The sequence below is a fragment of the Pyrgilauda ruficollis genome, unplaced genomic scaffold (genome assembly GCF_017590135.1).
Source record: "Pyrgilauda ruficollis isolate IOZ18807 unplaced genomic scaffold, ASM1759013v1 scaffold3, whole genome shotgun sequence".
Classification (NCBI taxonomy): domain Eukaryota; kingdom Metazoa; phylum Chordata; class Aves; order Passeriformes; family Passeridae; genus Pyrgilauda; species Pyrgilauda ruficollis.
In genome coordinates, this window is record NW_024524377.1 from 12,152,516 (window position 1) to 12,166,733 (window position 14,218).

At 40.5% G+C, this 14,218-nt stretch overlaps 1 protein-coding gene across 2 annotated transcripts in view; it reads right to left on the minus strand.

Annotated features, from left to right (window-relative positions):
• Positions 1-9,303, minus strand: part of MAP3K2 (mitogen-activated protein kinase kinase kinase 2) — a 49,753-nt gene extending 40,450 nt beyond the window's left edge. For both annotated transcript variants that reach the window (XM_041473131.1, XM_041473130.1), the window contains exon 1: positions 8,966-9,303. The gene's annotated coding sequence lies outside the window, so the exon portion shown is untranslated. The remainder of the gene's footprint in view (positions 1-8,965) is intronic.
• Between the last annotated feature and the right edge of the window lie 4,915 nt (positions 9,304-14,218).

Consider the following 14,218-nt stretch of genomic DNA (forward strand, 5'->3'; position numbering starts at 1 on the left):
CCATCAGTTAATGAGTATTGCAAACAACTGCAGCATTTCAATTAATGTACAAGAGTGATTATACACAAAACATCAGTCAGATATGGCTTTTGAGGACATACAGAAGAAAGCACCTCCTTAAACTCCAGTAACTAATTCTATCCTTTTCACTTAACCTTCCAGTTTTGTGACTGTAATGGGTTGAAATACAAGCATTTTGGGAAATAAGCCAGACAAATAACCCCACTCTCCATTTCTACACCTAGTTTTGCAAAGCTTTGTTTTTCTTCAGTCTAACAGTCATATTTTACAGAATCTTCCATTCAGAGCAAAACTCAACTCAATTTCAAATTTGCAGCAGTTTAAATCATGGCTGCAAATCACATCACCATTTCAAATAAAGTACCAAAAAAAATTAGCACAAGGAAATATATGAGCCTTTTTGATTAATATGATCCACCTGGCATTTTGCTGTGACAACAGTAAGAACAGAATCTAATTCTCCAAGAACATTTCTGTGTCTCCACCATGAAGACAGCTCAGCCTCAATTACTGTCCATCTTCCAAATTTTTCAAGACATAAAGGAGAAATTGTCCTTAGTGAACAGTCTTTGTTATACACTATCTTACTCATTCCTCAAAGCACAGTTGTTCCTCAAAGCACAGTTCTTCCTGCTCACTACTCAAGGCAGTGATACATTGAGGAAATCCAGAGTACAGTAAAACAACTATGATTTTTCTCATCTTCTGCTGCCTTGCTGTAATGTTTTCTCACTCCAATGACGCACCAGCACCTGGAGCTTCTGCTAAAATGCATTTCCTGGCTCATACTCAATTCTTCCTCATTAAGTACCCCACGTGCTCTTCTCATCATAATTCAAATTAGCTTTGTACATTCAATCAGACAGTTCCTTCATTTTTTTCTATCCTCAAAACAAATATAAAATGCAAAAAAACCCCAAAAAACCTTATAATATGCTAGCATGGAATATTTAAGTAGATAAGACATTCATGAGCCATACAGATTTCCAACACAGCATAGAAAAAACACCCCTGAATGTATCTCCAATTCAAGAATAAAACATGTAACAACACATAGCAATGAACTGAACCAGGGCACCCGAGGTACAGATAGACTCCAACCTCTCACACTTAGAACTGTACAGAGAGCTCAATAACACCATCAAGAAGACAGGTAAGTGTGTAATGATTAAACACTGATGGAAACTGAGAAAATTGTGTGTGCACAGGTAACGCATAGTATGCAAAGTCCAAATATTCTTTTCCATGACTGTGCAGCATTTTTGTAGCAAACAGGTCTCACTGCGCAGGTCTAAATGGACAAATTTATAAGTTTTTACCCATTTCTAGTAGGCACTGTGTTTTAAACTGGATGAATCACAGAGGCTAAAACACTAAAATTACTAAGCTATCAAGTGCACAAACTCTTGATCACTTTACACTTTGGTAATAATCTTTAGCTGCCTGTGAAGCAAAAAAAAAATCATAATTCAACCCAAACCCTCATAATAATATTTAAACCAAAATGTAAAAATAGAAACCTAGGTTTGTCAAAACACACCAGAATTAAATGCAAAGACACAAAGACAACGTATTGTCATAAGGTTTCCTTCTCGCACCTGCACTAGCACAGCCCTTAGCAGTGGGTACAAATGATGAGGACATCTATGATGTATCATTATTATACTTTTCCCTCAAGTGATAAAAATGTAAGAACACTCATAAACAGAGCTAATAAGGAAAACTAACTACAGACTCAAAAGTTCCAGAGAAAGGATTACTATGTTTGTGCCCACTTCTATCTATGAACTTTAAGAAAACTGTTCCACTGCTAAGGTTGCATTTGTGCCAGGAGAGTAGTGCTGCTTGTCTACACTAACTGCTGCTGCCCAGCTGAACCTTAATGACAAGCAGGAGATCTGGAGCCAACAGATGATCCAGCTGAAAAGATTTTACATTTTAATTAATAATCAGCCTACCTAACTGGTTTCACATTTCTACAGTATCAATGTCAACACAAAGCAAGAACTCGTGCTGGAATCCACCCTCTTGGCCACTGCACAGATCTGGATCTTTCAAAAAGGATGACATGCATAATGCAGGGATTTCAGGAAATTACACAATATTAAGTGTGACATACAACAAGCTACAAATAATGGACATATGCATAATTTTGATAGAGCAGGGAAGAGCAGATACAGCTCTTCAAACAGAGAGCTGCACTTTCAAATATTGGTGCACTCTGTGTATGTGTATAGAGAACTGATCTCACTCAGTATCATGGTCTACTTGGATTTATGGTGCTGGAGAAGTCTTGCCAAAGGCTTTCTTGCAATCACAGCGTAAGAAAGAAGATCTATGCTTGCATGAATAAATTGGTTAAAATATAGAAGACATAGGACAGACATAGTTGTTTTCACAAGGAAGGAGAATACCAGCAGGCCTCCACAACTGTGTGCATTGCTCAATATATTCCAGATTACATAAGAAACAGGAGCTTTCTGAAACTCCTATTATTTGGGAGAGCAAGGAGAAGACTGACAACAGTAGAGGTGGTGGTCTTTATCAGAGAGAGAAGTGCGCAATAAAGCAGGTAATTACCAGCACTGATGAAGGAAAGTGCAAGTTGAGTAGAAGGGAGGAAGGAGAGCAATGGTTCCAACTTTGTACGCGAGAAACCAATGGGCTCTGCACTGAATACTGCCAGAACTCAGAAATAAAGCCAGCATTAGGAATTGTGAACAAAACTGTGAAACACATCACTGACTTTACATTTTGAACACCATTAGCATCCCTGGGACCTTCAGCTCCAGAAGAGGATGTAGCAAAGTAGGAAAAGGTACAATCAAGAGCATAGAATGCTTTTGTTCTACAGGGGAAACAAAATAGGCAAATTAGGATTCGGGTTTCAATAACATTTGGGTGCGGAGAGAAAGTGATAAAGGGCTACAAAATTGTACAAGGAACAGAGAGATGTATTGTTATAACACACGGAGAATGTCCAAAAGAAAGGTGGCATCAAAGGAATTCAGTAAAAATGTTTAAAAAGTTTTAAAAAGGAGGAGTTTTTACTAGAACCATTAAAATACCTATAGAATTTCTTACAAAAGGATATTTGCATGCCTGACATTTATTTAGCTGCATGCAAAAAAAGTCAGAGAAAAAAAATCGAAACATTACTAGCTACACAAAAACCATTCCAGATTTAGAATCAACCTTTACTAAAAATAATTATGGATTGAAAGAATATTCAAGCTAAGAATGCTTACACTGTTCTCACTCTTCCATAAGCATTCATTCATGCTCATCACTGAGGGATGAATACTGAATTTTCTTTTGTTTGATTCTATCACGGATTAAGATTTTACCTAAAACTTGCCAGACAGTTCACCAATAACATATAAACTTGCTTTTGAAAATCTCATTCAGTATTCATGATAGTGCCAGTATCACAAATACAGAAGCATAACAGGATATTCCATGAAGGAACTTGCTGCAGCAAGGCATTCATTAAGCCAATCATTAGAAGTCATTACATTTTCCAACTCATCCCTGCCTGAAGTTACTGTGCTTACTGCTACCAGCAGCACAAAAAACGCTTTTCTAAACCCAACTTTACACCAAGACAGTTATCATCAAGCCATTATGGAAAAAAAAAAAAAACCATGGGGATTTGCTATTCAAATTGATTTTTATTTTTAAAACAAAATCTTATGCTGGAGTTACAAAAACTGTGGCACTGCTAAAAACACATATAGTCAGTGTGACAAAACAACAATTACATACAGGTTGAACTTTACCAGTCTTCAGTTGTTGCATTAATAAAATATTTAGGGTGACAAATCTCATGATCCTTAATAGAGTGCTGTATTTCTTTTAGATTTTCTTTAGAAGTTTAACTTCTGTTGGTGTCAGTATTTTAGCCCTCTGTTATCTTTTTTTAAAATTATTATAAATTCAAACAGCTTGATCCAGATTTTTCCAGTTTTCAAATGTTTGTTCAAAGATGAGACTATAGTTACTTCTAGTAACACAGCATTTAAACTGTTAGCATTTACAGACCTCTTGTCTAAATTATTTTTAAACAATTTTAAGACCAGGTGAGATGCAATAAGCACTGACTGCTTGAATACTTCTTCCTGCAAGAAACTAAAAAGGGTCTTCACTAGTAATCATTCTTGGTGTCCATTTAAATTTTTGTGAAGAACACTCTGTTGAAAGAATTGCAAAATTTGTCCTGTGATCTATCCTCGAAAATTATGGATAAAATCATTTACATAAGTCTGATAAAATGGAGTAAAACCAGGGAACATGCTGAACACATCTGTTCCATAGCTGACTCTGCAATTCTTCCAATAAAGCATGCCTATAGGATTAAAATTTCTTCTGCTATGTCACTGGATCATATGACATCTCAAAATGGCAAAAGGCTCGTTCAGGTACAGTGACACCGACAGACGTTACCTCAGCAATATAATTTACTTCAAAAGACAGCACATGTACAAAACAGACCAGTAAGGACACTCTTGTGCCAAAGAGAAACTGCATCTAACCCTAGGAGAACTTGTCCTCAATCCAGATTTCCTGTAGAAGTGCGGGCTTATGTTCAAAAGCCACAGGGATTGCAGGTGCTGGGAAAGAGATATGGAAGATGAGCAAGTGCATACTCTGCTAAGTCTAAAAATGCTAAACAGAAGAAAACTAACCCAAAATAAAGACTGAATTCAATACAATATAAGAAAAGATAACTCCAATTCATATATACAAAGAAAGAGCTGATAGAACAAACACTTGAATTCAATACAGTATAAGGTTCTATTCCTTGGAAAGATAACTCCAATTCATATATACAAAGAAAGAGCTGATAGAACAAACACTAGTATGAGCTCCTGTGTTAGCAAATGCAGGAGCCAGGAACCTGATGCTGTTGGCAAGAAAAGAAAAAAGCCCCAACAACAAAACAAAAATAAAACCCAGCCATACCTGCATGAACACACCCTAGAATGACATTTTAATAAGGTCATCATGTTATTTCTGTTTCTTGCAGAGTAACTTAATTACTCTGTTGCTCAAAAACCATCTGTAGAATTTTGGAAAAGATACAGACAAATCAGTGCACAGCGAAACTGAACAACAAAAACCCTGTTTGGACAGTTTAGTAATGAGATGTCTAAAATAAAAGGAGACAGAGGAAGAGTCTTCATGTATGAAGACTTGGTGAAAAGAGCACAGAAACCATTATCCTGCATGAGTAGTAAGAGTTGGATGAGAATTAAATGGCTTAACTAGCACCAAGACAGAGTTAAATGTAATGAAAAGCCTCCTAACAACAGTAATAGTCATATGTAACAGCTATAAATAGACCAGTGAAGAGGTGTGGTATTCCCCTCTTCTGAGTTTTTTAAGAGATCAGACAAATGTCTGTCACACATGATTTCAGCATATTTCCTTCTGCCTCTGGTGGGGGATGACCTCAGGAAATCCCTTCCCTTCTTACACATTCATCATTTCTTCCTTCATCCAAATGAGTAATGTTCATCAGTGTTATCATACCTGAGCTTCAAAAGTACAGTCTTCCCAATACAAACATCAGAAGCATATGAATTTTATTACATTGCTGTTATCAGATTGTTAGTGCACTTGATTTGAAATACAGGAAGAGAACCAAGTGAGAAAGATATTGTGAAGAATTCAAAGAAAAAAATGGCTAAAAACAAAGTTACAGCAAAGAAAAAATACTTCAGCCTAAAGGAAACTATTTTCCTCTCACATGAACACCTGAGTTAATGTTTGCTGGTATATCTTTAAAAATATGCAATAATTTGAGATACAGAAGTAAACATAAGTAAAACTTCACAAACAGATGGGTCAAAGACACGTCTCTACAGGAATCCCTGCATTACCAATCCCCAACTGCCAGTTTTTAAAGGAAAATACAGATACTTCTGCTTTGGTCTTGCTCAAGTAAGTCCGACTTCAAATAAGCTCATCAAGATGAGCCCTAAACTGTGCCACATGTGTATTTGTGGGTCAAGTATCTCTAGAGCAGGGGTTCCCATTTCCCTGCAATATCACAATACAGAACTCCATCTTTCCTTTTCTCATTGTCAACAATCTTCCTGCTGGTTCTAAAAGATTACATTTAAGATGAATATATTAAAACATCCCAGAAAACCCTGCAAATAAGCATGGTTAGTCTAAAAAAACAGGTTTACATAGAGCCATAGATTTCATTTGTCATATTATTAAATCAAGATGTCATGCCAAGATCCAGAAGTGAGAAGTGAATCACAAATAACATACTGAATTCTGAACACGTTCCCATGTTTCCAGTGTTATTCCACAAGCTGTGTGCAATTATAGCATGCATGATCTATTTTGACCTTAGCACTACAAAATATTAAAATAGCAAAAGAAGCATTTCTTCCTAAAGAGACTTTTCTTTTTTCTCACAGAAAAATCAGTGTGTTTAACAGAAATCACAGATTATTTTTATTTTTTTAGTTTAATACTGTGTCAGTTCTACCCGAGAATTTTAAAAGCTTGCATTTAGAAATTAAACTTTCAGGACAGCAAATCTAATAGTTTGCCTAATGAGATAAACCTGGAGTCACTAGGCAATATACATATTTACGTTAGCTTGTCATTTATATGAAAACACATTACATTTTCTGCAAATGTGTTTAAGATGTGCTTTACTACAAAAATCAGTCAAATTTTCATCACTCATTTATTCTTCTCCAAAAAGTCTAAACAAAGGATAATGTTAGCAGTACAAAACGTCTAAGAAGATATTACTAGAAAATACATTCATTACTCCAAACTAAATGGGGAACTATGGGTACCTCTCCACAGATCAGAACACCATTGGATGTGTGTTGTGGAAGAGGGGGAACAAATGAAAGAAATCAATCTTTTATCATTCTCAGGCTGCATTTTATATAAGAAAACCTTACTTTTAAGTTCAGTTAGAGAGCCACTGAACAACTTGACACAAAACCAGATTATTCATTACTTCTGACTTAGTTTGCTGAGGTAAAAAGTCAGCCCACTCTTAATACAAAAGAAAAAAATACAGAACTTTAGATTGCCAAGATTTCAAAGCTTTTTTCTCCATAGCTCCCCACAAATACTTATAATTAATGACAAGGTTTTAAAAACCATAATTCTGATTTGTACCTAAATATAAACAACTTCTAGGAAATTATCAGGAAAAAAATATTAAGTAAAAACTGTATCTCTGGACTAAAGTTACAGCTTGACCAACTGGCTTGCTTTCTCCAGAGAAAACTATAATAAAACAATCTCTTCTGCATTTAGAATCACTAGGCTTTAAATTCCACAAGCCTGTGCACCAACTGGCTTTCCCAACGTTCATAGCAAAGAACCACTGACACATCTACGACCAAAACTGAAAGGTTATTAATTTTTACCATAAATTAGTTTTATCAATATAAAGCAAAAACAAAACAAAAAAAGCTGGCCTACTGATATTAAACAATAACATAGAGCTCATTTCACCACATGAATAAATTCTGTCACAGCTCTCTACCTCACAACACTTACTACAAAACTCCTAAGATTACCAAGGTGTCTTGGAAAAAAGATTCCTCTGACAGTTGAGAAATCTCAGCAAGCCAAGGCAAGCAATGCAAAAACTTCTGTTTTCTTCACCTTACTCTTCTATTAGTGTCAGGTAAACCACCTGTTCAAACACCAACACAGAGCTCATCAAGGCAAACTCTACACAGATTTTTCTTCTCAAGCAATGAGTCAATCTGACAAAGTTATCTTCCTGTTCTGTTTTATCAACATACACTAAAACTTTGGGGGAAAAAAATCAAATTAATTACATACAGCTTTGCTACCTGAATCAAATCTGGGTTCAATACGTATTGGTGGCAGTCATGATAGAACACACAGTGTAAAGGAAACAGGAATTATAGCAAGTTCTGATTTTTAAATAGATTTCTAAGGAAATCAGTTATTTACAAAGTCACTCTAAAGAAAGGTATAGGTGAAAGCAGGAAAAAATAGCAACGAAAAGCTCATCAATGTCTCTGCTCTTAAAAATATCCACAGGGAATTCACAGGAAAGAATACTTTCTAGGGTATTTCGTTAGTAAGTGCTTTGCCACGAGAGAACCCAGGACACCGTGCATGACAAGCCTCTAGCCATTCACTCTGCTCATAGGTCTCTGCCATACACACAGCAAAACAATTCCGAAGGCCTCCAATGCTCTGCAACGTGCTGCATTGTCGCAAGAAAAGAAACGTTGTAGTTAAGGGACATTTTCTGCCTGGACTAGAAATCCCTCTCATTTCAAGGCAGGCTTTTATTATCTTTTACCACCCTCTTAGAGGACACTGCACGATACAATACAGCTTAGAAGCTCTCAGCTAATTTAGCGCTTTGATCTTCAGTAATGCCACAGCCAAAAACTAAAAGGAGATTTATGAAGCCAGAGAAACGAAGGAGGAAAAAAAAAAAAAAAGGCAAAAAACCTCCCAACCTCGTGGGTGCTGCAATGCACTTCAAAAGCAACACGGGAATAAATAATCCAACATTCACTTTTTCCCCTGACAAAAACATCTCGCAGAATCTGACCTACATACCCAATTCACAGCACTACCACTGCAGAGCAATTCAAAGACGAGAAACCACAGCATCAGCGAGCAATCACGGGAAGGTTCAGGGTGACACAGAAATACTCGTCAGGCACGTAAAACACTTAAGATACTGCAGCGCTAATGTAATGTAAGTAAGCACCACTAGCGTGTGTCTCCCGGCACCGCAAACAAGTACACGGCGGCGCAGCTCCACCTGCACCGGGCCGGATCGCGCTGCCCCCGGCCCAGGCACCTCCGGGACCGGCCCAGGGCCCCGCGAGGCGCCGGGGCAAACCCGCCCCGGGGTTCCCACGCACTCGGGCCGCCCCCGCCCGCCCCCTCCCCGCGCACCGACCTATGTCACGGCGGAGGCCGGGCGGCCGCCGGGGACCCCCCGCGCTTCCCGGCGGCGGCGGGAGCAGCCCCGGCTGGGCGGGCGGCGCGGAGGGAGCGGCCAGGATTCCGGAGCGGAGCCCACCCCCCCGGGGGAGGGGGAGAAGGGGCCCGGGGCCTGCCCGCGCCGGAGCACGGCGGGGACGGTGACAGGCGGCGCCGAGGCCGGCGCGGAAGGAGCGATGCGACTCGGCAGGCGGGGAGGAGCGGGGCAGGTGCCTCGGGGCGCTGCGGCCGCGGCGGGGCCGGGCCGGGGGTCCCGTCGGGCGTGAAGCGCCGCGGCTGCCGCTGCTGCCGCCCGCGAGCCGGCGGCTGCGGGGGCGCGTGCGCGCCGGGACCCGCCAAGGGTTCGAGTCCCGCCCGGGACCCTCCGCGGGCCCAGGGCACCGGGGCCGTGCGGCTCCGTCGCCGCCGCTGCAGCGCCGCCAGATAGGCGGTCGGTCAGCTCGCCGGTCCCGGACAGGCGAGCGTAAGAGAAGCGCGGTCTAGTACCGTTCCGCGGCTGCGGGATCGGCGCCGGGTGAGGGCAGGATGGGAAGGTGCAGCGCGGTACAACCAGTGCCGTGCTCCCTGCCCAAATCCCGCCTCAGCCAGGCCCCAGCGCAGCCCAGCGCAGGACGCGCTGCCTTGGCTCGCCTCTTACGGAGGCTGTGCGCGCTTTTAGGACAATTTAGAACGGCACTCTGCCGCCTTCAGGCCGCCCATTTCTCCCGGGACAGACTGACCGCTCTCCGCAGGAGGCACCTGCTTCCCGCAGGAAGTCAGCGCATGCAAGGAAGAAGGATGCTACCCTCAATTAATCAGCGAGGAAACAGTCCCTGAGACGTAGCAGGGCAGCTATTAGAGCTGCCCTTGCGGTCTTAAGTAGCCGATGACGTTAAATAATAGCATGGCACTGTAATTAGTTTTGTACAGATTTAACAGTAACCTTAGAGGCATGAACCATTGTGTGTGAGGCGCACAAATGACCTGTGCGTGTTTAGCGGCGCCCTTTGAGACACTGCCAGGCGCGGTGTGTGCACACAGAGCTGCAGGGACCTGTGCTGGGGCACCTGACTCCGCTGCTGCTCACATGCTGCTTTCTGGGCAGGTGCTAAGAGGTATTTAACGTGTAAGACATCAAGAGGTGTGCAAATCCTGGACAACCCCTCAAAATCTACACAAAAAAAGGGTTGGGGGGGATACTTTGGTCACCCTTAACAAACTTCTGAAATAATACTCGAACAGAAGTTTAAGGTTTACGCGTCAATTTCCAGTGGGAACCACATATGAAACTAAGTAACTGCACATCAAGGTCCATAACCTGATTATTCTGAGATCTCCTACCAAAATAGGCTGCAAAGAATAATGAAAGAAAACACCGTCATATTTTTCAAAAGGCACTGAAGAAGACAGTGCTAAAGAGCATCTGATGAAGCACACCCAAGAAAGGCACAAGGCACTGACTCACTGATTCCAGAGCCATCATGCAGGAGATATAGTCACCTCAAAGCTAAGACACTTTGCTCCATACTTGGGAAAATTGTCAGTGGTGTTCACGAGACGCTTGTCACGATCAAGAGTCTTCAATTAGGAAGTTAAAAAGGTGACCTTTTCTGCCAAATGACAGGGAAACAGCCAAGAAAATGCTGATGTGTGATGCTCCTGCACCATCAAGGAAAATCAATGAGCCACAGCTGCTTACACAGCTTTGAAAACACATCCAGTGTTTCTCTTGCCTTAATGTTCCATTTCATTGCCATTTGTCAGCTTTAGCATCTTGTAACTGGATTAAACTGATGGAGGAGGGCTTAGCAAATGGTAGGTTTTGAAGTCAAAGTTCTTTCACTACAGAAGAAGCCAGCAAGGATTGTGGAAGATCATCCCACATTCCTCTGCCTGTGTGACGCTCTGTATTGCTGCACAAAACCTGCCCAGCCCAGAACAGCATCCCCAGAGTGCCTTGCAGAGGTGATGTACATCCTGACAGGCATCAGTGCAATCGTGCCATAATCCTGAAATCTGAGCATCTTCAGTACCAGGAACAGGATAAACAACTAAATATTGACTTTGAGATAAAAAATACCTGTCATCACCAAGGAGCAACACTTATGACACTGGCTCACACTAAGCTCAGCTCAAACCCAGGGGCACGGTTCTGGAATCATGTATCATGCTACCTGAGCAAAATAAATCTTACAGAAACAGTGTAATTGCTGATATGGAAAATCTGTAACAGCATAAAATAGCTAACAGGAGTTGAAATAAAGTAGATCAGTTATTTATCCATTCAGTTCAAACCCTGTACAGGTGACAGAAGCTGGGAGGTGTGGGGGTGGAAATTACAGAGTAAGCACATCTCAGGATAGTGTACTCAAGCAATTGACTGAAATCTGGCAGAATGGCTCTCCCTGAATTCCAGAATCAATACCTCATTGCAATGCAAGGTTCTCACCTCCTACATGTATTGCTTGAGGCTAACAAGTGCCTGCATTAGTTGACACTGGAGCCTCAGCTTCTAAACACTTTAAAAAGGAACAAACCAGCCCCTTTTCAGAGCCATGCCATCATTCCCCTTTTTCTCGCAAGTTTCTTTGCCTCCCCACCACTCCTTCCTATAGATGGCACCGTATTACCACATTTTGAATGACATCCAGAAAAGGGTAAGTTAGTGATTAATTAATATTAATCAGGGGTCAACTGACAAAGGAGCAAGCTGCTGGAGACAGAGCAGATAACAGAAGTCAAAATGGCTTCTTCTGGGAACTGCAGTAGGGTAAAGCTTGAGATGCCAGGATGTTACAATGTTATATATGATCCAGTCTTTCCTCACCAGCAGGAGGGCAAACAGTCTGTTTATAAACTTAAATCAAGCTCACATGCATTGAGGAAAAAGCAGTATTATTTCAAACCTTTGCTGGTCATGTCTGCTATGCTCCTCTGCCTTCCCATACAGAAGGAAACAACTGCCTGTCTCTCAGTGCTTCCAGCCAATCCAAATGCACCATCACTGTAAGGCTGATGAGAAAAGAAAGGAAGAGCAAATGTCTTGGGGAGGACAGTCCTAAACCACTGCTGGAAGATTTATAAAAATGTAATATACACTAAGTGATCTTGGGCAGCAGTACTGATAGGTTTGTCTGCTCCAACCCAAACACTGAAGTTTATGAAGCAACTCATTTACCTTTAGGACTCAGCCATGGTCAGTAACCCAGAGTACAGACACTGTAGACTTTACTAATAAGACAATTCCCCTAACATCCGCAGCACTCAGCCATTTAACACAAGGCTGCTATTTGAGATGGCCAGGGGAAACTGGCTGATGCTGATTAGAAGTATATGAAATTACACTATCTTACAAAGAGCACTCTTTCTTAAAGATTATGGGGATATTCTGTGTGACTGTTCAGAAGACTAAACACAGCCACAAATACTTGAAATAAGCAATGGTTGCCTCGTATTTGATCATTTACATCTTAAAGCACACAAGGGACCTTACTGCAGAATGACACTGCACAGACTATTCTCCCTTTAGCAAATATGACAACCGGTATTCTTTAAAGAATGAAGATTCTACAATACAGGCTTCATTTTACACTAAGTAAACCCATAGAATAATCAGACTTTATTCACTTTATGCTAAATAAATACCCTGAATGAACAATATTCTGCTTAAGAGTACAGATACAAAGAGTATCTGTAAAAGGTAAGGCAAGTGCAGTTGACAGAAATTGACAGAAGTTCCCCTTCACTGAATTACACTGCTGTCACAAATGTAAAGTTCTATGACACATATTCAGATATAACACCAGATAGTGGTGTATTGTAGCAGTTGGTAAGCACCTATTCATCCATCAAATGAATATCTGATAAGAGAGAGGCAGAATAGGCAGAGGCTTAGCCAGAGGTAAATACTAAAGCAACCAAAAAGAGATTTCTAACAGAATGGTAAACATAACTGTCATTCTAACATTCTTCTCTTTGCTTATTACAATTATACAGTGCAGCAAATGTTTAGATTTCAGTGTTTGGTCAGTAAATCTTGATTCTTCCTGAGGTTCCTTAGCCCTTTTCTCACAGTTGCTTTCACCTCCCTTGTAAAATAAATCAAATAAAATAAAGCCCTGTTCTCTGAACTCCAGATACCCCAATCTTAAGGTCAAGGATGTTTTTGCTACCACACCCATTTCTTTTAACCTCTTAATGCCCTTTGATCAAGTGCTGTTGGCATCGGAAGAGCGTTGCTGCAGTTGATATTATCTGCAGCACTACAGCAGAAACCTGAAACAGTCTTGCTGCCAGCTGACACAGTACTGGGCTCCTGCAAGGTGCTGCAAAACTTTAAAAATAATTTTAATCTACATAAAAACGGACCAAAGAGGCAAGACCAAAACAAAACCTCTGTTCTGAGAATTAAACACTTAATATAATCCGTGGTGCAAGATGAAAACCACAAAAACAAAGTAAACCCCCCAAAAAATACAAATAAAAACAAAAAAAACCCAAAAAACAAACAAACAAACAAACAAAAAAACACCTCAAAATAAAGGAAAGGCTGTGATTACTCCAAAACCATTACAGCAAGGGAGTTACTATCCTAATATCTAAACAATTGTGATAAAATGTTAAATCTTATGAACAGTAAGCTTCAGCTTATGAGGGAACCTTGATATTATTACTGGGAAAAAAAAAGCAAAAGCAGAGAAAAGCAGACAACGCTGATGTGTCCCCTTCTCCTTCCAAGAATGTATTTTCTATATTTTGAAACCAGATTTACCCTTAGAGTATTGTGAGTGAATTATCCTACTGCACTAAGCTGAGCACGTTAGGGCTCCACAAATGCTGCCTATTTCGACTTCCTGCCAGTTAAAAAGAAAAAGCACACACAGCCTTTTCTAAAGAACTAACTTACATCTTCTTAGTACATCCATTGCTTTGCTGAAAGTTGAAGAAGGCAAGGTCACATTTTATTCAGCACAAGCAGAAAGGTTTGTTATCATTTTACTTGTGAAGGAATTTATTAACTGCAGACTGAACCTGTCTCCCACACAGGAGAATGCTCACCTTTCTAATGTTCTCATGATTTCCTGAGGTGAATTATTAATTTCACCATCATTACATATAAACTTCCCCTCTTCATGAATATTCACACTATAGCATAGTTAAAGAGGAAATTTGCAAGATTGAAAATTGATGATTTCCAAGTTTGTACTCAAATATTTCAATGAACATTTTC